This window comes from Dipodomys ordii, unplaced genomic scaffold (assembly GCF_000151885.1).
Source record: "Dipodomys ordii isolate 6190 unplaced genomic scaffold, Dord_2.0 Scaffold17, whole genome shotgun sequence".
Lineage (NCBI taxonomy): Eukaryota > Metazoa > Chordata > Mammalia > Rodentia > Heteromyidae > Dipodomys > Dipodomys ordii.
The window spans coordinates 19,308,196-19,330,879 of record NW_012267233.1 but is presented as its reverse complement, the minus strand read 5'-3'; the positions used below and the strand labels follow the sequence as shown (position 1 = coordinate 19,330,879).

The following is a 22,684-nucleotide window of genomic DNA, read 5'->3' as shown; positions in this document are numbered from 1 at the left end:
GTCTCCGCCGCTTGCGACCCTGCCGCCGCCGCCGCCGCGGCTGCTGGCAATCGCTCAGATGTGTCTTTTTTGCCTTGGCTTCCCTCTCTTGTCTAACTCTCTGTCCTGTGCTGGCACACTTGGTGTGATTCTCTGGCTTAGGACTGTTCACTGGAACTCTAAAACTGCTTTCTATGCGAGAGCTTGTTCAGATTCCAGCTTCTCCTCGCCGTCTCCTCCTGTACAAATTTCTTAAAGATTGGGCCAATGGCCAGGCACCAATGGCTCATGCCTATAATACTAGCTATTCGGGAGGCTGAGATCTGAGGATCATGTTTCAAAAGGAGCCCAGGCAGGAAAGTGCATCAGACTCTTCTCTCTAATAAATTACAAAGCTGGAAATGGAGCTGTGGCTCTAGTGGTACAACACTAGCCTTGAGCAAAAGACACTCAGGGACACTGCCCAGGCCATGAGTTCAAGATTGAAGGAATGTTTCTGCATTTTCAACATTCTGTTTTCCACAAAATTATACTTGTGAACAACTTATCTTTGGCATGAATTCTATACTTCACTCACTAATAGAGATTAAGCTGGAAAACTGTCTCAAGCATTGTCATTGTGCTTTCTAATTACAAAGCAGTATATCTTAACAGAACTACATTAAATTTTTCATGAAGGAGATTCAAAACTAAGTTAAATAAAATAGCTTGGCACCCATGGCACATGCCTGTACTCTTAGCTACTCAGGAGGCTGAGATCTGAGGATCATGGTTCGAAGCCAGCCCAGGCAGTAAAGTCCATGAGACTTATCTCCAATAAACTATAAAAGAGACAGAGGAAGTGGAGCTGTGGCTCAAAGCAATAGAACACTAACCTTGAGCAAAAAAAGGCTCAGGAACAATGACCAGGTCCTGAGTTCAAGCCCCATGACCAGCACTAGAAAAAAAAGTAAAATAAAATAAAAAAACTACTGATGGAACACATTGTACTAGAAAATAAATCATCATAAAAGATGTCAGCCTGTAATTTAATGGGCTCAATTACTCTAATCTTTTCATCTCTTAATATCCCTCAATATTGAAAGCCTAAGAAGGTACATATATGAGTCAAAGTGATTCACACAGGAGCCCAGAGAATGTTGGACTGCTACCAGCTTCCTGAAGTCTGCAGCTTGAGTGCAATCCCAGGAGGCCTTGTGTTGAGATAAAGCTAGGTGCAAGTCTGAGTATTGTTTTCAGTACTTGGTTGCTCAGGTTGAACTAGCTACACGTGTCTAGCTTGTCCCACCAGTCAGACACTCAAATAAAGACTACAAAAATGTGTTGTTTGTTTATGCACAGGGCTGAAAGTGATTACATAACAACTATTTACTGAAAAAAATATAAAATATTCATGACCTTCATTCCCCCCCAAAAATGGTAGTCTCAAACATTTAATAAATTCCATTCTGTGTATAAAGTTCCACCTCTCATTCTATAGGATATGACCTCTCTGAAGCCATCAAGGGTAAATCAGTAGTTCTGTACTCTAATATTTTGTACTGGGGCTTAGTTATAAAATTCAGGACATGGATAGCCCTTTAGAGAAAAGTAACAGGCTTCTGTGTGTACTCTAACTCAGTGCTTTTCACACCTTATGAATTTGACTCTTCTGATTCCATAAGAACAGGTAAGGCTTGAGATTCTGAATCCTCACAAGCTCCTCAAGAACATACCATGCTGCGGGTCCATACACCACAGTTTCAGAAGCACAAATAGAATTTCTGAAGTGCCCCAGTGGAAAATGTGGTCTAAGTAAAATTCCTCCCTGGTATTCTATGGGTACCTATTGCATAGAGTCCTAGACATGTAACCAAATAGATGTAATCAGAGATCTTAATTTTGTAAATATATATATATATATGCATATATATATATATATATATATATATTCCCCCAATACTCATTTCCTACCAGATAGCAAGAATAAATAAGACAAGCACACACTATTTTAGGAATCTTTTTTTGTGCGTGAAAATACCTTACAGAGGGGTTACAGTTACATGGGCAAGATAATGAGTACATTTCTTATCAAGCATTGTTGCCTCCTCCTTTGCTTCCCCTTCCCATCCCTTCCCATCTCCCACCCACCCTACCCCCCCACACCCCGCCAAAGTTATAAAGTTCATTTTTCAACATAATGACTTGTACATCTCATTGTTGCAATGGGTCCACCTGTATCTCTATTTTTGCCCTTCCCCTCCACAAATTATACCAACATCAAATACAATGAAAGCCAGGGTTATACCATGGGGGAGGGACATACAAAACAACAAAGAAGTCATCTTATAAATATGTTAGAAACAATTGCATGAAGTAAAAACATTTGAATATTTATCTTGGGGTTCATTTCCCTAACATCAACTTATCTGACCTCTTCTGCTTGATTCAGACATATACTAGTTATTGCAAATAAGGGAAACCATGGAACCTATGTTTCTTTGGGCCTGACTTACTCCACTTAATATAATTTTTTTCCATGTCTTTCCATTTCCTAACAAATGGGGCAATGTCATTCTTTCTGATGGAGGCATAGAATTCCATTGTCTATAGATACCACATTTTCTTGATCCATTCATCTACTGAGGGGCATCTGGGTTGGTTCCATAGCTTAGCTATTAACCTTTTATTGAAGCAGTAAGAAAAGTAACTGAATTGAAAATGAGGTACCAGAATGGCGGGAGCTAAACACAATCATTGGAATAGTAATCACTGGGAGCAATGAATAAGAAGTTAACATTGAGGGAACAGCTTTCAAATACATGAAACTAGGAAACTTGAGAAGAGGGATGGGCTGGGAGGGATGCGGAAGAATGATGGAAGGGGTGATATGGATCAAGATACACTGATATGGATCGTGATACACTGGCATCTTGAATGGTAACTCATTTGTACAATGACTTGGAGATCAAGAGATGAAATCCTAAATCTCCCCTGTCAACTTGTAAAATCCATTTCTATATGCAAGTTACATAAAGTAATAAAAAAAGCTACTGCATAATGTAAAAGAATAAAAACATGAAGCTACACAATCAGATAGGAACAGGCATAGAAAAGAAGTAACAAACTACAGGCAAGATAGGCAGAAGACTGGTGAAAGTGTCTTTGGAAAGGGAAAAGGAAGTGTTGTTTCTCTTAGTTCACATTCAAAAGGGCTTCAAGTAGGCAAACGAGATGCTGAGACTCATTCAGCTTCTGATATTTCTCTATGTTCACTTGTTTTGTTCCAACAAACTAAAAAATAATATCCACTTCATACTTCTTGACGTATTTTAACTGTTTAAGAAACTGGTAGCCCTCACCTCCGATTCAACGTTTACAATGAACACTATTCTACTGCTTACAAGCATTTCCCACCACAGCAAAATTCCTCCAGAACTCTGAGAAATAAAGATCCATTGTTTATAAGCTACATAATAGATGGGATTTTGTTACAACATCCTGAATGGATGTTGTAACATCCATGTGCTGTAGGCACATCTCCAGGTTTTTCAAAGGACGTGTCCCCAAGACCATCCAACACAGGCTCTGACATCTAACTCCTTCCTCCATGTCTGAGATCCAATAAATGTGCCTATTCCCAAAACACTGGTATGAAAAGGTACTGTGTCTGACAGGGAAAAAAAATCAGCTCTCATAAGAGGCAAAATATGATGTTGTTTTTTTTCTTGTCTCAACAGAGACAATGCCCCCCACCCCACCCCTGATACTTTAGAGCACCAGAAACTTCCACACGGATACTTGTGAGGCCACTTCTCCTGTCCTCACACAATTCTATGCACCTGCACTCTGGAGGTCAATGAGATGCACAGTGTGGCTCCTCTGGGACTTTCATAAGTAACTCCTAGATGGGATATAGAGTCCTGGGATTAACTGCTGGAACCTCATGATGGGGGGTTAATAACTGGCTCCACAATGGGCCTTGTAAAAGTCCACCCACTTAATGACCTCAAGAAGTCTTCATAGATGAGAGAGAGAGAGAGACAGAGAGACAGAGACAGAGAGAGACAGAGAGAGACAGAGACAGAGAGAGAGACAGAGAGACAGAGAAGCATATCAGTATGATAGAATCACAAGCTCTATTTCCCTTCTACTTAAAGCCCTTACGGCATCATGGCCACATGCCACAAACAATATTTAAACCAATCTAACAAATGAAAGGTTGTCACTGATACACGGAAATGACTGACCTGACATGGGGCAGGAATGCCAAATATCCTTCCTTTTTTCCTTCCTGGTTCAAAACATATGTCTGCTTGCTAAATCCTAGTAGGAAGGTTGGATCCACACTCTTCCCTAGTCTCAAAGCTTAAAAGGGCATCCTCCAGCTGTTGGCTCATGCCTGTAATCCTAGCTACTCAGGAGGATGAGATCTGAGAATTGTGGTTCAAAGCCATCCCTGGCAGAAAAGTCTGTGAGACTCTCATCTCCAATAAACTATTCAGAAAAAGGCGTAAGTGACACTGTGGTTCAAAAAAAAAGTACATCCTCCAATAATACTATAATTAGTAATAAGGTTACTCTAATCAAACAATTTTGAAGTGGTGTGGAATTCATTTTTTAAAAATTTCCCTGTCCTGGGGCTTGACCTCAGGGCCTAGGCACTGTTCCTGAGCTTCTTTTGCCCAAGGCTAGCACCCTACCACTTGAGCCACAGTGTCACTTCCAGATTTTTCTGCTTATGTGGTACTGAGGAATCAAACCCAGGGCTTCATGCAAGCTAGGCAAAGATTCTAGCAATAAGCCACATTCCCAGCCCTGGAATTCCTTTTAAATGCAATATTAGCTCAGTATTAAAATCAATGGTCTGAGAGCACAGAATAACTTTCAATTGAATTTACCTATAATTTAAGAGACACATTAGCTTTCTAACTTCTTCAATTCTCAAAGCTGATAAAACGTGTCCTGTCTTTGTATTTCTTCAGTTGGTAAAGTCAAAGTATGTATTAGGACACTAACAAAATGCCCCACTGAAAACTGACAACTGCTCCACTAAGCAGAGGAAGGAAACAGAGCAGACAAAAGCAAAAGTAACAAAACCTGAACCCAGTTACTTGACACGCTTTTACACAGCAGGCTTCCCACAGGATTTTCAACTCATCCTGGATCCCTCCAGATGTCATAGGCTATATGGTATCCCCTACTGCCAAGGCTTGAATTAGCCAACAATTTGGTCCACATATTGCAAACCCCAAGGCCTCTCACATAGCTCCTTCTTGATACTCAGATGAGAATGTGCACAATACCTAAGAGAGAATGCCCACCAGGCCAACCAACTGAGGGAAGGTAACTTGCTGGTAACATATTTAAAGGGACACTTATGCTTCTGTTGTTTAAGAGAACATCTACGTTCATATAGAATCACCTTAGATTACCATCTCTGACTCTGACATCTGGTAGCTAAGGGACTTGGCTGTGACAGACAGAACCGGTATCTAGCAGGTTCTATTGCTTACTAAGCCATGTCAATCTAAGGAAATAGCTGACTGGGCATTAGTTACTAAGGCAATGGTCAATGTGCTATAGTTAGACATGCTTACTTACACCTCTATAATCATCTTAAAATGAGGTAGCTGATATAGAAGGAACATGGAACATAGTCAGGAACTAGGATTAACCCCGGATAGCCCTGTTGCTAGAGTTTGGTTTTTTTTCTTAACTAATTCATTTAGTAGTTTTTAAGTCTTTAAAAATGATTCACTGTGAGAAGTATTTTTTGAGTTTTTCCTATAGAAAGAAATACATTCGCTACACAGCCCATCACATGAATATTTTATGTGAACATTACATACAGAAGATTATACAGGTACATATATACATACACATATAATTTAACCAAAAATTTGATAAAACTAGATCCACTCTTACTTCATATATGTATTGATGTGTTATACTCTATTTTTTGTTTAAACACTGTTGCTCACTCCCAGCTATTGATTTTGATAGCTATTGAGCCACAAGGAGAAGTTTGTAAACAAAAAAAACTACATTTTCTCTTCACCACTACAGGATTTTGTGTCCATTACAGATGATATTTGTCAAGCACTTAGCATATCGCCTGCTGTGTACCTTGTGCTTGTCATGGACTCATGACAGGTCCTGTTGATGTTGGAAATGAGCTGTAACTATGGGATGCAGGGACACAAAGGGGAAATCCCTGGAGACGCTATGAAGACATCTGTTGCCAGCTTTGTCCTTGGCAGTGAGATAGGGAAATTCCCTATTATTTTTAACTTGTAACTCTTTCTGAAGAGAGATGACTTATGGTTAACTCTGGCTTCCTCTTCTCAACCAAAATTACAAGTTGTTGTACCTTTCTTCTGGAACCTCACTAATTACAACTTGCTAATCTGTGTTTACATCCAACCCTATGTGATATACAATGATATACATACAAAATTGGTGCTCAAAAATGTACGGCTAAGAATACTCATTTCTTACTGACACTTTGTCAAAATACCACAAAATCAATGGTTTGAAATTGAACAACTTACCTTACAGTTCTAGAGAATCTGAAGGGAAATTGACTCAGGTGAAATAAAGATATCAGCAAGGAGTTTCTTTTTAGAAGTTCTAGGAAAGAAGAGATTCTCTTACCCTTTCTAGCTTCCTTCTGGTGGATACCTGTACTCCTTGGCTCCTGGCCCCTTCTTCCAACTTGGAAGTCAGCACTTGTGAGATAAATCCTATAACACTGTGATAGTATCTCCTCTTCTGAGTCTTCTGACTTCCATCTTTAAGGACTTGTGTGATTACGTGGGGTTTGCCTCGTGGGTAAGTTCTTTTTTTCCAGATTCTTAACTAATCATAGCTCCACAGTTCCAAAGTCTCTTTTGCCATCTGAGATAATGTCAGAAGCTCTGGGATTAGGATGTGAGCATTTGGTGGGGTAGGGGAAGGGAGAGTGAGATAAACATTCTGTCTTACACAGGAGATAAACTACATAAAATAGTAAGATGTAATGACAAGATTAACATATAAAATTTATTTAACATTAACTACCCAATAGTTTACTTTCCTTTAGTCATTTCCTTAGTAAGAAACCAAGGTTCAGAAAGAAGATGAAAATTGTCCAAACTTACACAAATAGAAAGTAGCGCACTCAGGCCTACAGGGTGTGGAAGGTCATACTATCAATGACATTGCATATAACTACTAAGTGTTACAAGTATTACTAAGTATTATGCAATATTTGAAAAACTATCACCATCACAAATTTTTTCTTTACTCTTTCCTCTCAAAAGACTTTGCTTTGAACAAATTCACTTATTTAATTTCTAATGAACCAAAGACTAAATTAACAATTATAACATCTGATAGTTTTTGCTAATCTCTTTGCATCTTTTTAGATGTATAGAGTTCCAGCCAAAATATGCAATGTAATAGTTTATTTAATACATGATGTCAATTTGGAAAACTGAATTCAAATGACTACCTCTGCAGATTTTTGATGGGTGTCCTAAATGAAAATAATAAACTAAGAGTTCAGACAAGGAAATGGAGTGGGATGATTTAAGGTCTTATTTCAGTCTCAAAGAATTTTTAGATAGACCATAGAACAAGCATAGCATTAAAAAAAAAGTGGACTAGTAAAGTAAGGTTAAGAAACACAAAAAATTCTTAGAGGTCTAGTAATGGAATATGCCTATAATCAAGCTATGTTGATCAAGGCCAACCTGGGCAAGAAAATGTTAATGAAATCCATCTCAACTCTCAACACAGAGGCATAGATAGGAGGGCTACTGATAAGTAGGAGGATTACAGTTCAAGGCTTCCATGGGGAAAAAAGCATGAGATCCTATGAAAAATAATTCAGGTAACCCCAACACGGCGGTTCAAGCCTAAAACCCTAGTTACTTGGGGATCAGGGGATCGCAGTTCAAGTCCAGCCCAGTCATTAAAAATTGGACAGGTTTTATCTCATTCGAATCTGGGCATAATGACATGATCCTGTTTCCAACTGTAGGGGAAAAGCTAGGCGCAGTGGTATGTACCTGTTATCTCAGAAACTGCAGGGAAGCACAATTAACAACATCACAGCCCAGGCCACCCAATGTCCAATCTCAAAAGTAGTTTACTAAAAAAAGCCTGATAGTGGCTCTGTAATAGTGTACCTGCCCAGCGGAGTATAAGTAAGGCCTTGAGTTTAATCCCTAGTAATGTCAAAAAAGGTAAGATAGATAAATAGGTATGTATATACATACATACATACATACATACATAGTAAAAATGACTGAGGACATGGCTCAAATAGTAGACTACTCAATAATAGGGGAAAAAGGGTTTCTCAGGTAGAACTAGAAAAGAAGATTAATTTTAAAAGAATAAATAAAGCATATAGGCTTTATAAGACATATTGCTAAGGTTCATTTTTTTAACCAGGCAAAAAGATACCTAATCTGCCAGAAGTGGCACTGTGGCCCAAGGTAGAGCACTCACCTTGAGCTGAAGAGCTGAGGGACAGTACCCAGGCCCAGAGCTCAGGCCCCATGACCAACAAAAAAAAAAAAAAAACAACACCTAATCTGGAAAGCTTCTAGATGGTATTTGGGCTGGGGGTGGGGGAGGTAGTTAATTAGCACTAGAACAAAGATCAAGAAAAAAGTAGGAGGGTAGAAACTAGCATCTGTGGCCAGGAGTGGCAGATGGGTACATTCATGTAATCCTTGCTACTTCGAAGGCAGAGGTAAGAGTAAAACAGCCCAAAGCCAGCCTGGGAAAAAGCTTGTAACCTTCTCTGGAAAATAAACTAAGAGCAAAAGGACTGGGGCATGATTTAAATAATGTCTTTTCCTCAGTAAGAACTGAGTTTAATACCCAGAAGCAAGGAAATAAGGAAGGGAAGGAGAGAGGAAGGAAGGGAGGAAAGGATGGAGGGAGAAAGAAAGAGAAGTTGAGAAGGAGAAATGAAGGAGGAAAGGAATTGTCATAATCTTCTAGGAGGGAAATGTGGTCAATGGAAGACATGAAGGCTGTTGAGACTAAGTTTTCACCATACAGCCTTTTGAGTTTTCTAAACTTTATATGATGCACAGGTGCTAGCCAGAAATATATACATTTGTACTTATAAGGCTATCTTTCCTGACACAAAGTAACAGAGTAAAACTAGGCATTTGTTCTCAGTACACTTGAGCTCTCAAAATAAACAAGAGCTCAATCTATTCCCCTTCTAGTCCTTACTTAAACTAATTTAACTTTTTCTCATTTGTGCAAAAATTATACCTTCAGCCTCTGTCTACTGACGTCATCCTAAACACCAACTCCAGACTGGAATGATGCCAAGTCTTTTATAGCACTTTCAGATGGTTACCCAATTTGGGTGAGAATTGACTCAAATCTCATAGAATGCAGTCATACCCTAGAGACCATGGCCAGTGACAGAATCACAGGGAGATTCACCCAGCCCCGCCCAGCATCCTAGCTCAACATTGTCTGCCAGCTAGTTTAATCCACACCCTCCATGCTCCAACATCTTCACTAGTGGGTTGGCATCAACATTTGCCTTTTCAAATGACTTTTGCTATTCAAAGCAATTTTTATCATATAAGTTAACAGGTACCCAATTATTGTCTTGTTTTGATTTGTCCTTAAGAATTTACCAAAAATATAATCCAGTCATTTTTTTTGTGGGAAGACATTGAAACTGTGCATTTTTTAATGATCTGTACCACTATTATCTAATGATATTTGTAATTTTGAAAAGCCTAACAGTCAAAGCAAGCATCCCATATTGACAAGGCAGCCAACCTATGTGTGAATACTATGAAGAGTCACTAAGACAAATGTCAGGCTATCACATTATTTGAATGTTCAGAGATTTAGGGAAAGAAACACGCTACAAAATGATTCCTAGCCAGGCACCAGTAGCTCAGACCCATAATACTAGCTACTCATAAGATTGAAATCTTCTGTTGGAAGAGAATGGATCATTGTTCACAGCTAGGCCAGGCAGCAAAATCTGTGAGACTCTTTATCAGCAATTAACTAGCAAAAAGCCAGTAGTGGAGTCATGGCTCATGGGAGAGGTCTAGCCTTGACTTTAAAAGCTGAGACAATGCACAGGCTGGAGTTCTAGCCCCAGGACCAACACAATAAAACAAAGGAAGGAAGGAAGGAAGGAAGGAACGAAGGAACGAAGGAAGGAAGGAAGGAAGGTTGGAAGGGAGAGAGGGAGGGAGGGAGGGAGGGAGGGAGGGAAGGAGGAAGGGAGGGAAGGAGGGAGAGAAGAGAGAGTAGAGAAAGAGGGAAGGAAGGAAAGAAAGGAGGAAGGGAAGGAGGGAGGGAGAGAAGAAATGATTCCTTAAGCCATGGTGTCATTAAATTCTCTTAATAAAAAGTTAAATATTCCACATCAGAGTATATCAATGAGTACAAGATAGAGCAGGTTTAGCAAAGATAAAACAAATCTTAACTGGCATAACTAGATCCTGAGAGCCAGTCTGATTATCCTCTGAATACTTTCCCAAGTTCCATGTACAAGATAGCATGCGGCCCTGTGTGAATGAAAGTAGCACATCCAGTTACCTGAGCTGCTTGTCACATGGTAGTCTACATAAATATATATCGAGCTTCCCACAGAGGAATAATTTTAGAAGCTTTATCAGCAAGAAATCACCCAAGATGGAATAATTGCTGTGCCTCTAAAAAAAAAAAAAAAAACACTATTCTCTCTTCTCTTGGGACTTCTAAAAAATAGGTTACCCTGTTTTCCTACAAAAACACTAAAGGAAACTTCAGAGTGGGGCCTCAATCCAAAACAAAAATTGTTTCATAGTTTAAGAAGTATTTACACGTGTTATTTGACTCACTCCTCCTATAACTCATGACTGATGAAAGCAAGTTTCGGCAAGGAGAGGCAGTGTGGATACCAACAGAGAATGGGCTCAGTCCCACTGATACATCTGCATGGGTGATTGTGCACATATGCAGGATTTTAGAGTCTTTGTCCACTCACCTATAGTTTCTTATTATGGTACTCATCTCTTAACCCATTTCACTATCCACAGTGTAGTAGAGTGCAGTTTGACTCTTTGTGTCCCTTGCTACACAAAGGCCTGGGAATGTGGTTCTCATTCTTAGACTTTGAAAGCCTTTCTGGAATATACTATATAGATTCTAGAAGAACTTTTCCTATTGTCCTTGATACCAATGTTGGTGTTTACCTTTAACTGCACCTTCAAAGCACTTCTTTCCTCAAGTTTGCCTCGATCATTTATAGTTTACAAAGCACGACGAATTTGATTCCTTATTCGCTACCTCCCTAGTGTATTTTCACTTTAGCAAGAACATAACTGAATCTTCTCACCTCCCTTCTGTTGAAGCACGTGCCTATACATGTGTTCACTCTGCCCTGGCTCCTTTACACACTTCCCACTCACTGAGATGTCACTTAATTCTGAGGTGTGCATCATAAGACTACTTACTAATGAGAAATACAGCAATATCTTTATTATAATGAAGTCATCATCTTACCACAGAGCAAGGAGAAAACCAGAAGTTGATATCTGTCTCTGATTTTTACATATCTAGGTCCTAGTTTCACTGTAACTAAATTTTACCGAACTTAATTCACAAAGATTCTCTGACACAATGAACCTGAGTTAATTTGGTTTACTTTTATCTCTGTCACCTGTGACTTGTATTACTTGAAGCTGATCTTTCTATTCTTACACTCAGACTTACCTTCTTTAAATTGGAACTTGTTGGGGAGAATACTCAACATCATTCTTCCATTCTGCATATTTTTTCTAGGAGGAGATTTCTTTTATTTTTGGGGGGGGTCTGGTTGGGGGGCCTGAACTCTGGGCCTGGCCAGCTGTCCCTCAGCTCTTCAGCTCAAGGCTAGCGCTCTACCACTTGAACCACAGCACCACTTCCGGCTTTTTTCTTTTTGCTTTTGTGGTGCTGAGGAATCGAACCCAGGGCCTCATGCTTGCAAGGCGAGCACTCTACCACTGAGCCACCTTCCCAGACCAAGATTTCTTTTATTGGAATAACATTCCCTACCTCTCTTTGCACCATCAATTCCCCACTGCAGTATGTAGTCTTAGATGAAGAAGATCTTACTTTTGAGTTTCCAAAGATGCCAGTTCACCCCCTTTCTCTTTTGAATCTGCTCTGCCTTCAGAGAACACATTCTCCCTTGCTCCTCCACGAAACACATTTGACAGGATCAGATTTCCACGGAGAGGCTGGAGTTTTTACTTCCTGTGATGAAGTATAGATAGGATTAACAAATCTATTTGTCCAATAGATCTAAATCATGTTTTCCAAATTCATTAGTAAAGCTCAGATTCTCCAATAATATTTTTTATAACTTCATTGGTTATAAACTTTGGGTGAAGAATGGAATTATTCATCTATCATCTAACACTAGAGACAATAGGAAATCATCTTTAAAAGGTAGACATAGTAGTAATTCCAGCTCTCAGAAAACTGGCAGTGGGGTCACAAGTTCAAGGCCAGCCTGGGTGCATAGAAAGACCTTATCTCCAAACAAACAAAAGATCGCTTAGAAACACTGTCTTTGGTAGCATGTGAAACACTTTTAATAGGTAAAAAAATTAATATTTCAATTTTATCATTTCTTTCAGGCATCTATCCCAGAGTAAAATTTTAAAGACTTAGTTTTATAATCAGCTTGAGTTTTCATTAAATTCACAAGAACAAGCTTAAGTTAAATATGTAATTATACTTAAAGTATATTTCATCCAAAGTCTTCCATTTCACAAGCTATATTTTCTGATATTTAATACAAATTTAATTTCCTAAATAAGTATAGAAATACTCCACATTTAGATGCAGTCTAGAGTTTAAAAATAAGAAAAACTATGTAAAGATTGGCTGCAAAGATTTTTTTTAATCTGATACTTTTTTCAAAGGTGACCTCCATGAATTTTCATAATTTTTAAACATAAAGTTGGTAACTTCAAAAACACTTGGTAGCCAGGCGCCGGTGGCTCACGCCTGTAATCCTAGCTACTCAGGAGGCTGAGATCTGAGGATCTCAGTTCAAAGCCAGCCTGGGCAGGAAATTCCGTGAAACTCTTATCTCCAATAAACCACCAGAAAACCGGAAGTTGCGCTGTAGCGCAAGTGATAGAGCGCTAGCCTTGAGCTGAAGAGCTGAGGGACAGTGCCCAGGCCCAGCGTTCAAGCCCCATGACCGACCAAAAAAAAAAAAATTAAACAAAAAAACTTGGTAAACTGAGCTGGGAAGATGGTTCAGTGGTAGAGTGCTTGCCTTGCATGCATGAGGCCCTGGGTTTGATTCCTCAGCACCACATAAGCAGAAAAAGCTGGAAGTGGCACTGTGGCTCAAGTGATAGAGTGCTACTGGTAGAGTGAACTGAAGAGTTGGGGGACAGCTGGCAAGACCCAGAGTTCAAGCCCCACAACCAGCAAAAAAAAAAAAAACTTGGTAAACTAAATAAATATAGCTCTGTCTTCACAAAGGCAACCATAAAGTTAATAGTATTCACATATTAAAATCAGTGAGTACAAAAAATACCAATTTATTTGGGGAAGTGAAACTAATCTTTGTTGGGTATGAACTTAAGCACATAATGTCTCTCAGTTCTCATTATACTCAAGAAATACGGTATCACCCTTCATACGTGAAGACACTGAGACTCACCAATAAGTTTATACATATTGAGGAAGAAAAAGACTAACTCACTTTCATCCAATTCAAAAGCCCTTATAGTTTCTGCTAAACTAAGTCAGTTAATGACAGTTGTTATGTCAAGTTGACATTTTAATTAAAAAGTTGTTAAGTGATACACATTAGAACTTCAATTATCAGCATTTGAGGCAGTCATGCAGAGAGCTTATTTATCCTTAAATGTGGCATCACATACCGCATGTGTCCCATACCAGAGGCCCATCTCATATACCACAAAGGTCATAGCCTACATGACTTTTCAGATCTTAGATATAATAATTTATATATGTATAAATTTTAAAAATCAAATTAGTCACAGAATTAGTTTCATAAAGTTTAAACCACTCCTAATCGTAAATTGTTACTAAAGAGGTAAATTAACAGAGTACAATTGCAGGATTGCACTTCCTTAGGAGATACACTTCTTAAAGATAAAGCAACTCACCACATAATAGAGTGTCAAATGCTAGTAAACCATTCACATTCATCTCCCAATAGCCTAATAATATTTTCTGGGAACAGTTAAACAGACTCAGTACACACTAATAGGATTTATTTAGTTCAAATCTGGACTTTCTCACTTAATTGTATAAATTTACACAAACAATTAATTGCTCTCTGCTTCAGTTTCTTTTATCTGTATACTGAGTAATAACAGCTCTTGACATACTGTGTTTTATCCCATGTCTGACACATAGTTAGCATTATAAAAGTATTAGTTATTGTTGCTACTTTTCTTGCTTCTAAGAAATAGAGTGTCTTGGATTCATGTTCACATAACTCAGAAGCAACATAAAGGAATTATGATCAGACAGAATCTTTTCTCATGATATCTGGACTCTAAAATAGCACCATAGGCAAATTTCTAGAGAAGTCCAAAGAGCTGGTTCTCCACTTTAAATATGATGAGGATTCCTGGCTAGACAATAACTATCACCCTACAAACTTATCAATGTCCTATAGTCAAACACTACCAGGTCTTTGACTGCTAATTTGGGTTGTTTGCTCTACTGCAAAGAGGAGAAACAAATGTTATCACGAGAAACCACTGAGCATCTCAAAAACGACAGTGATTCGTGCTTGGGTAGCATTCAAGCAAATGGGAATCACTCATCGAGTGGATAATTTCCAGAATCAGAAGTAATTCTCTAATCTTAGTTGTTCAAATCTAAACATTGAAAGACATGAAGCAGGGGCAATGCTATAACTGGAAAACAAGCTATACTCATGTATTATTAGCTTGACTGAACTGTTTGTGTATTTTCATGGTTTGGACATGCTGTTAAATTTTTTCTATTCAGACATTATCATTATTATTTGCTTTGTTCCACACTATTTCAGTGTTGTCTGAGGTTAGTGTCTTTTGAAAGGTTTATACTCTAGACCTTCATTGTAAGTACCTAAGTTGCTCCTGGCAGTTCCTCTCCAAGGTTACTTTTCAATTTCTCAAACTAGATAAGGAAATTGTGTTCAAAGGCCAGAGCTTGAGAGGAAAAATAGTAACTACTATTGTTATTATTTACAATTCATAAATCCCTTTTATAGTCGCTAAGTAAATCGAACCTCACAAAACAACCCTGTAATTAGTAGGCCAGTAGGCCTCCAGATTGCACAACTCCTGGGGCCTCATTCATAATATGCTTCATCTGAATGACACTCCCTGGAGCACAATAAGGCCCTGGGAGAGGCCTTCCTTTTGACACTTCAAGTTCTCTCTAGCAATCTGTTCAGCAGCTGATGGTGGATGGCTGATTGAATCAGAGTTTCCACTTCCAGCCTTCCCTGTAATAAAGTAAACTTCACAGGCCCCTTCAGCAAGCCCTATTCACCTCTTCCCACTGCTACATCTCTACCTGCCCCAAACCAGATGCTAAAACATTTATATCCTCTTTCCCATAGTAACTTCCTAAAGCCAAAATAAATATACATAGTGTCAAAACAGTTTATATACCTTAGTACATTTTGCTTACAACCTGGGAGTGATAGATGGTAAACATGATAACATTGAAAAACTGAATTCTGCTAAATGCAGGGACTGAAATCTTTAGATGCACACTGAACTTTTAGCTATTTTGTTTTTTTCCCTACTCCAGGAAATCTGCCAAACAAAATCCCAAAGGAATATGGAATTTCCCAGGAAAATTCTATAATCAATCTTTGTCCAGCAACCTTTTCTATAGCTGGGAAATTCCACTAAATTTCTCTCCTTTGACATTATATAAAGTGAAACTGAAAATGGATTATTACTGAACACATTCCCAGAAAGAAAATAGACTCTGATCCAGAGTTGTTTGGGAATCCTGCATTTATAACTAATGAACTCTGACTTCTGGCAATGTCCCTAACCTCTACAAACTTCACTTTCATTAAATTACTCCCAAAGTTTCTATCCTGTACTGTGAGTAGTAGCCTGGACTTCCCCATCAGAGCAATGGTCACACTGTATGGTCTACTGTGTATCTCATAACATTCAAAGCACTTTGAGGGCAAGGACATGTAATCTCTATTTCCAGTATTAAGCACAAAGGCATATAAAATGCCTGTTAAATTTATTTATTCACTCAGGGTTGATTGAATGGATGATCAGAATTATCAGGAAGGCTCAATTTTCATTGTCTTTAAATAATCTTTGAATGATTTGCCATATTTGGTATACATTAAAAACCATATTTAGCCAGGCGCCGGTGGCTCACGCCTTTAATCTTAGCTACTCAGGAGGCTGAAATCTGAGGATCATGGTTCAAAACCAGCCTGGGCAGAAAAGATCGCAAGACTCTTATCTCCAACAAACTATCAGAAAACCAGAAGTGGTGCTGTGGCTCAAGTGGTAGAGCACTATCCTTGAGCTAAAGAACTCAGGGACAGAGCTGAGGCCCCCCATACCCGACCAAAAAAAAAAAAAAAACCTATATATAGCTGAAAAGAAGAAAATGTTTCTTGCCCATATACAGGCAAATAGTGCTTTTTACTTCCTTTCTTCTTTAAAGCATTGATCAAGGAAGATTTTAAAGCAAATTATTTTCTCCATTTCTTCACTATAATAGACTAAATACATAATTAAAATAATGAAGAAGTGCAATTTCATTTAGATAATTTTTATTATAAATAGCACATAGGAATAATACTGCTTTCAGTCGCTAATTAAAACTATCACCCAAACCCAACTAAAATACTCCTCAACAGGTAAGTAATTGAACAACCATGGTACACTCACACCATAGAATGTGCTATTCAGCAATTTAAAAAAAAACAGTAATACTTGCTAAAACAGATCTCAAGGACATATGCCGTGAAAACAAAGCTGCCACATAGTTTATGGTTCCACTAACATAATTGTTACAGTGTGGACATGAAATCTCCCCAAAAGTCTGCTGAGTGGAAGGCTTAGTCCCCAGCTGGTGGTGTTGTGAGAGATGATTAGGTCATAGCAGCAAACTTCATCAGAGGGGTCATAGGAGTAGAACTAGTTGAAGGGTGTAAGTCACTGGGGGCATGCTTTTGAAGAGTCTCTCTCTCTCTCTCTCTCTCTCTCCTTCCTTCCTTCCTCCTCTTTTCCTCCTCTTTCTTTCTCTTTTACCCCCCATCTCTCTTTTTTCTTCTTTCCCTCTGTCCCCCTCTCTATCTCTCTTCTCTGGCTGTCAATGAGGGCAGCAGTCCTGCTCATCACATGATCCTCATCTGGATGATTTTTTTCAGGTATTTCTGTCACAGCAATGAAAAAGCTAACACTAAAAAGTGTTGTGACAAAGTTATAGTGATAGAAAACACATCAGTGGTTACCTGGTGTTAGTGAAGATAAAGGGCAAGCAGGTGAGTGTGACTGGAAAGGGAATAGAGGAGGGAGATCTTTGAGGTGATGGAGTAGTTCTGGAATCCTGAATGAAGTAGTGATACAGGGATCTTTCAGGCAGTCAAATGACAAAGAGTAATGCACACTCGTTGAGTATATAAGAATGAATATATAAGACATAACTGTTGAATGGAGCTAGGTGCTGGATATATAATACCTCTGTGTATTATTTTTGCAATTTCCTATTGATTTTATTAATCTCAAAGCAAAAGGCTTTTTTAGATTATACTTGGGAGAATTCGTTTCCTAGATCTACCACAACAACAACAACAAAAAAGAAGCTACAAACTGGATGGCTTAAATAGAATTTATTCTCACAGTTCTAGAAGCTAATCAAAACGAGAGCAGAGTTGGTTCCTTCTGACAGCCATGAAAATTCTGTTTCCTTGTGCTCTCCTAGCATCTGGTAGTCTTACTCAATTCTTGGCTTTTAGATACCATTAATCCTGCGTCTTCACACTATTTTATCCCTGTGTGTACGTATCAGGTCATGATGTCATTTTTTTCTTCTTCTACTCCTCCCCCTCTTCTTCCTCTTCCTTATCAAGTGAGACAAGCCTCCCCATGTACCTTTAAGGCTGGCTTTAAACTCACAATCCTCCTACTTCAACCTCCCTAATGCTGGTGTTACAGGTATGTACTACCACACCCAACTAAAATTCCCCTTTCATACCAACACAGATATCTAGGATTAAGGCTTAGCATCATGGCCTTAACTTGATCAACAAAGACCCTCCTTCAAAATACGGTCACACTCATAGGAGTTAGAATTTCCACATTTGGAAAGGAATACTCAATTCTATCCTTAACTCTTGGTCAGAAAACAATTGCAGAAGTATAGGAAACTATAGTTTAAAGATAGCTCATATAACAAGAATTAAAAAAGAAACAAGCAAAAGAACCAAAAGCCCTGCTTTAGGTCATAGGTTCAACTTAATAGCTCAATGAAAACAGTTCTTTGAAAAATAAGTATTGTTTTCATTGCATTAACAGATTCAGATCAAAGACAGCTACCACATTTTCACCTATCAGAATTCATACAGAGTTTTCTGATTTATTGGGATGAAACAGATCATGCTATAATTAATGATGTCAACAACAAAGATGACATGATAACCCTCTTCAAAGTATCTATCTTTAAATCCCACCCACACCCAATCTTTTTTTAATGGTATGAATGAATGACAAAGCTCAATTGTCTTGGAAAAAAAACTGGACTTTATAGCACAAGCAGGTAATATTAATATCAGCAGAACATCCTAACACTTAGAATATGAGAGAAGTTTACTCTTTAACAAGCAGAAAGGGATTGCTGAAAATTCAGTGAATTCCTTTTTGTAAGAAGACATTCACAAGTTGCACAATGCTTCATTAGGGGTTCTAGTAGTAGAGGAGACTGTACCAGCTAAATGTCTGCAGACTGCTTTTTGTCGTTTTTTTCAACTTTTCAGTGCTTTCAGAGAAAGACGTTAACTTTTTAAGAAATTTTAAAAAATTACTATTTTTCAGGATGCTAAACAATAATGATGTGGCTTTAGATTGAAAAGTAGTTTAAAATGACCTTATCAGCATAGAGTACATTTGTTTTAATGAGTGACAGGTTAATTGTAATCTTTATTAATAAATTATATTTACTCTTTCCCAACGGATATATGAAGTATTTTGTTCAATTTAGCTTACTTTTCTTAGTAAAGTACTTAAAGGTGAACGCCAGTGACTTGCACCAGGCATCCGAGCTACTTGGGAGGCTGTTATCAGGACGATGTTGGGTTGAAGCCAGCCTTGGAAGATACCTCTGAGAAAATCCATCTCCGAAATAATCAGAAAAGCCAGGCTAGAGGTGTGGCTCAAGGAGTAGAGTGCTAGCCTAGCAAGCAAACAGATGAGCTCAAATGCCCTGGGGGGCAGGGGAACCTAACAATATATTCAATTTTCAGACTGAATATAGAATATCAAAATGAGGAGGGGGTGGAGCGCCATGCGCCATGCGGAGCCTCCTGCTGGCGCCTCTCCATGGCGCTGGGCAGCCGCATCTCCAAGCAGGAAGATTCAGTGCTGTTCCTGCTTGGAAAGGGCTGAGTGAGGATTCTGACATCTGACATCTGGGATGATAGGCATTGATAAAAAGCATATGGTGATGCTGTGGCTTCCTTTAAGCATGCTTTAAAGAATGGTGGCATTTGTGAAACTCCAGATAAGCCAAAAAGCACCCCTAGAAGAAAACCCATTAAGAAGAATCAAAGCCAAAGGAAGAATAACACAACTCCTTTGAAACGGTGGAAAGTTGGTGACAGATGTTGTGCCATTTGGTCAGAAGATGGATGCATTTACCCAGATACCATTGCTTCAGTTGATTTAAAGAAAGGAACCTGCGTGGTTGTATACACTGGATATGGAAATAGAGAGGAGCAAAGCCTATCTGATTTTCTTTCCCCAGCCTCTGAAGGAGCAAATAATAGAGAACCGAATGCTCAGGGGAATGAAAATGAAAGTCACATTTCAACAGATGAAAGTGAAAGCTCCAGGTTTCCTGGAAATAAGCTGAATAACAGTCAAAAGCTGCTCCATGGAACTCTTTTCTTCCTCTGCCACCCCCAATGCCAGGATCAGGATTGGGACCAGGAAAGCCAGGTCTAAATTTCAATGGCCCCAAAGAAACATAGGTCCCATGGTTTCCCTTATTTGCAATTACTAGTATATGTCTGAGACAAGCAGAAACGGTCAGATAAGTTGATGTTAGGCAAAATGAACCCCAAGATAAAGACTCAAATGTTTTTTTTTCTTTCTTGCAATTGTTTCTAACATATTTATAAGATGATTTCTTTGTTGCTTTGTATGTCCCTCCCTCCACAGTATAACCCCTGTTTTCACTGTATTTGATGTTGGTATAATTTGTGGGAAGGGAAGGGAAGGAAATAACAAATTGTTTAAATAGGGATACAGTGGACCCATTGCAACAATGAGATGTACAAGATGTTATGTGGAAAAACAAACTTTACAACTTTGGCAGGGGGAGGGGATGGGAAGGAATGGGAAAGAGAAACAAAGGAGGAGGCAACAATGCTTGATAAGAAATATACTCATTATCTTGCCCATGTAATTGTAACCCCTCTGTACGGTATTTTCACAATTAAAAAAAAAAAGATGTTGATCTGCAACATGGAAATCAAATCAAAGGGAAAAATTCTATCTACTACAAGAAATAGTATTTTCACAATAAAAAAAATTAAAAAAAGAGATAGGAGACTACAGCAGGGTTTTTTAAAAAAATAAATAATAAATAAAATTCAATGGCTCTTCACCACCACCTCCCCACCCTACTTCCTGTTATGTGGATCTCTCCATTTCCTTCTGGACCACCAATAATCCCCCCCACACACACACACACCTCCCATATGTCCAGATTCTCTTAATGACACTGATGCTCTGGGAAAGTATGTTAATCTCATAGTACATGAATGGTTACCATACTGGCATTATATGGGTTTCAGACAAAATCAAAAAGAGGGAGAAGCTCACATTTCAATTAAGGAGAGAATGGTGGTGATATTCCCTGGCAATATGAACAAAAGTCTCCTGGTTATCTTCACCGACAGAGCAGGAGGTACCGTCATCAGCATCTTCCCCTGTCCTGGAGTGTCTGTGTTAGGACCAGTGGTGTTCTTGGGGCAGTCAGTGAATGACTAAACAAGGAAATGTGACTGCTTGAAAGAAACTCAAAGGTTCTGTTCAATACATGAGTTGGTCTGTCAAAATTGTGATTCAGCACTTTGCATAATTGTAACTTAGTAAATACATTAAGCTTTTTGTTAATACCTTTCAAAATAAAAAATTGTGGGAAAAAAGATGATTGTACTCAATAACTGCATGATGGATATTTTTCTAATTCCCCATGACAATAGCCTCCATATCATCAAATGTTAACAGGTATTATCCTAGTTTGGGGGGAAAAAAAGGAGCTTTTGATCTCCATCAGCTTGCTTGCTCATAGCTGGAGCTCTACTGCTCGAACCATGCCTCCAATCCAGCTTTTTGCTGGTTACTTTTGGAGATGGAGTCTCTCAGACTTTTCTGCCTGGGCTGGCTTTGAGACTCCATCTTCCAAACCTTAGCTCCCTGAGTAGCTAGGATTACAGGTGCGTGAACCACTTTTTTCTACTTTGTGTCCATTTTCTATTAGTGAGATTTAGAACCCTTGTTTCCTAAAATAACACTATGGGTACAAATAAGTTTTATTTGCAGTACACAAACACAGTTTAATGTAATTTCACAGAATTTCCAAATAGTGCATCTATAGATATGCTTATTTGAGCCTAATTTACAAAACCTTTTCATTTGTTTGTTTAGTTCAGTCAACCTACTTTAACTCTTTAGAGAGAAATCTATAATCTTACCTGGAATCATCCCTCGGGAGGGAATTCTCTTGAGGTGCTTGGATCTCTACATATGCTTGTAAAAGTATGAAAGAGTCGACAGGAGGGGTGTATGCTATTCTCTAGTAGTCAAATGACAAGGAAAAAAATACCTAAATTTGTACCACTAAAACAAAGTTTGTCACTCAACCCTCACTTCTGAAGAAACATGAGGGAAAGATTGGAGTGTGTAGGTAAGCAGGTGGATTTACACCTGCTTCCTTAAAAAACAGAGACCTCGGAAATCACCAGTGGAGAGTCAGGGCTGCACCCCAGGGGTACACCACCACCGCTTCCACTTCCCTCTTCCAATAAACACTGTGTGTGCGCTTCTTGAGCTCTCTGCTGTGGGTACATGTGCCTTGTTCAGTTGGGCAACTTGAGAGAAAAGGGGAAAAAAAGTGTCTGTAATGTTACATGTGATTTTAGAGATTAGTGAGTCACTCCAACCCCCAGAGCCGGCCTGGCTCCCGCACCACGTCTCCCTCCTCACCCCCACCCCACCCCACCCCGGCCAGGGATTGAAATCCCAAATCCCCCATAGCACAGCATTCAGAGCCAAGTGACCCTTCTGACCCCAGCCACCAGCAGGCCTCCAAGGGGGACTTTCCCCAAAAGGTCGGTTTCCGAACCTGGGTGTGGCTGCGAAGGGGTGGGAGGGCATCGAATGCCCGCGCGCCAATGGCCGGTGCTGGGACCCGAGTGGGAGGGGGGAGGGGGGGGATGGGTGAGGGGAGAGGG

The 22,684-nt window shown here is 39.1% G+C and overlaps 1 pseudogene; it reads left to right on the top strand.

The window, feature by feature from the left end:
* Nucleotides 1-22,684, top strand: part of LOC105982731 — a 27,247-nt pseudogene that overhangs the window by 4,228 nt on the left and 335 nt on the right.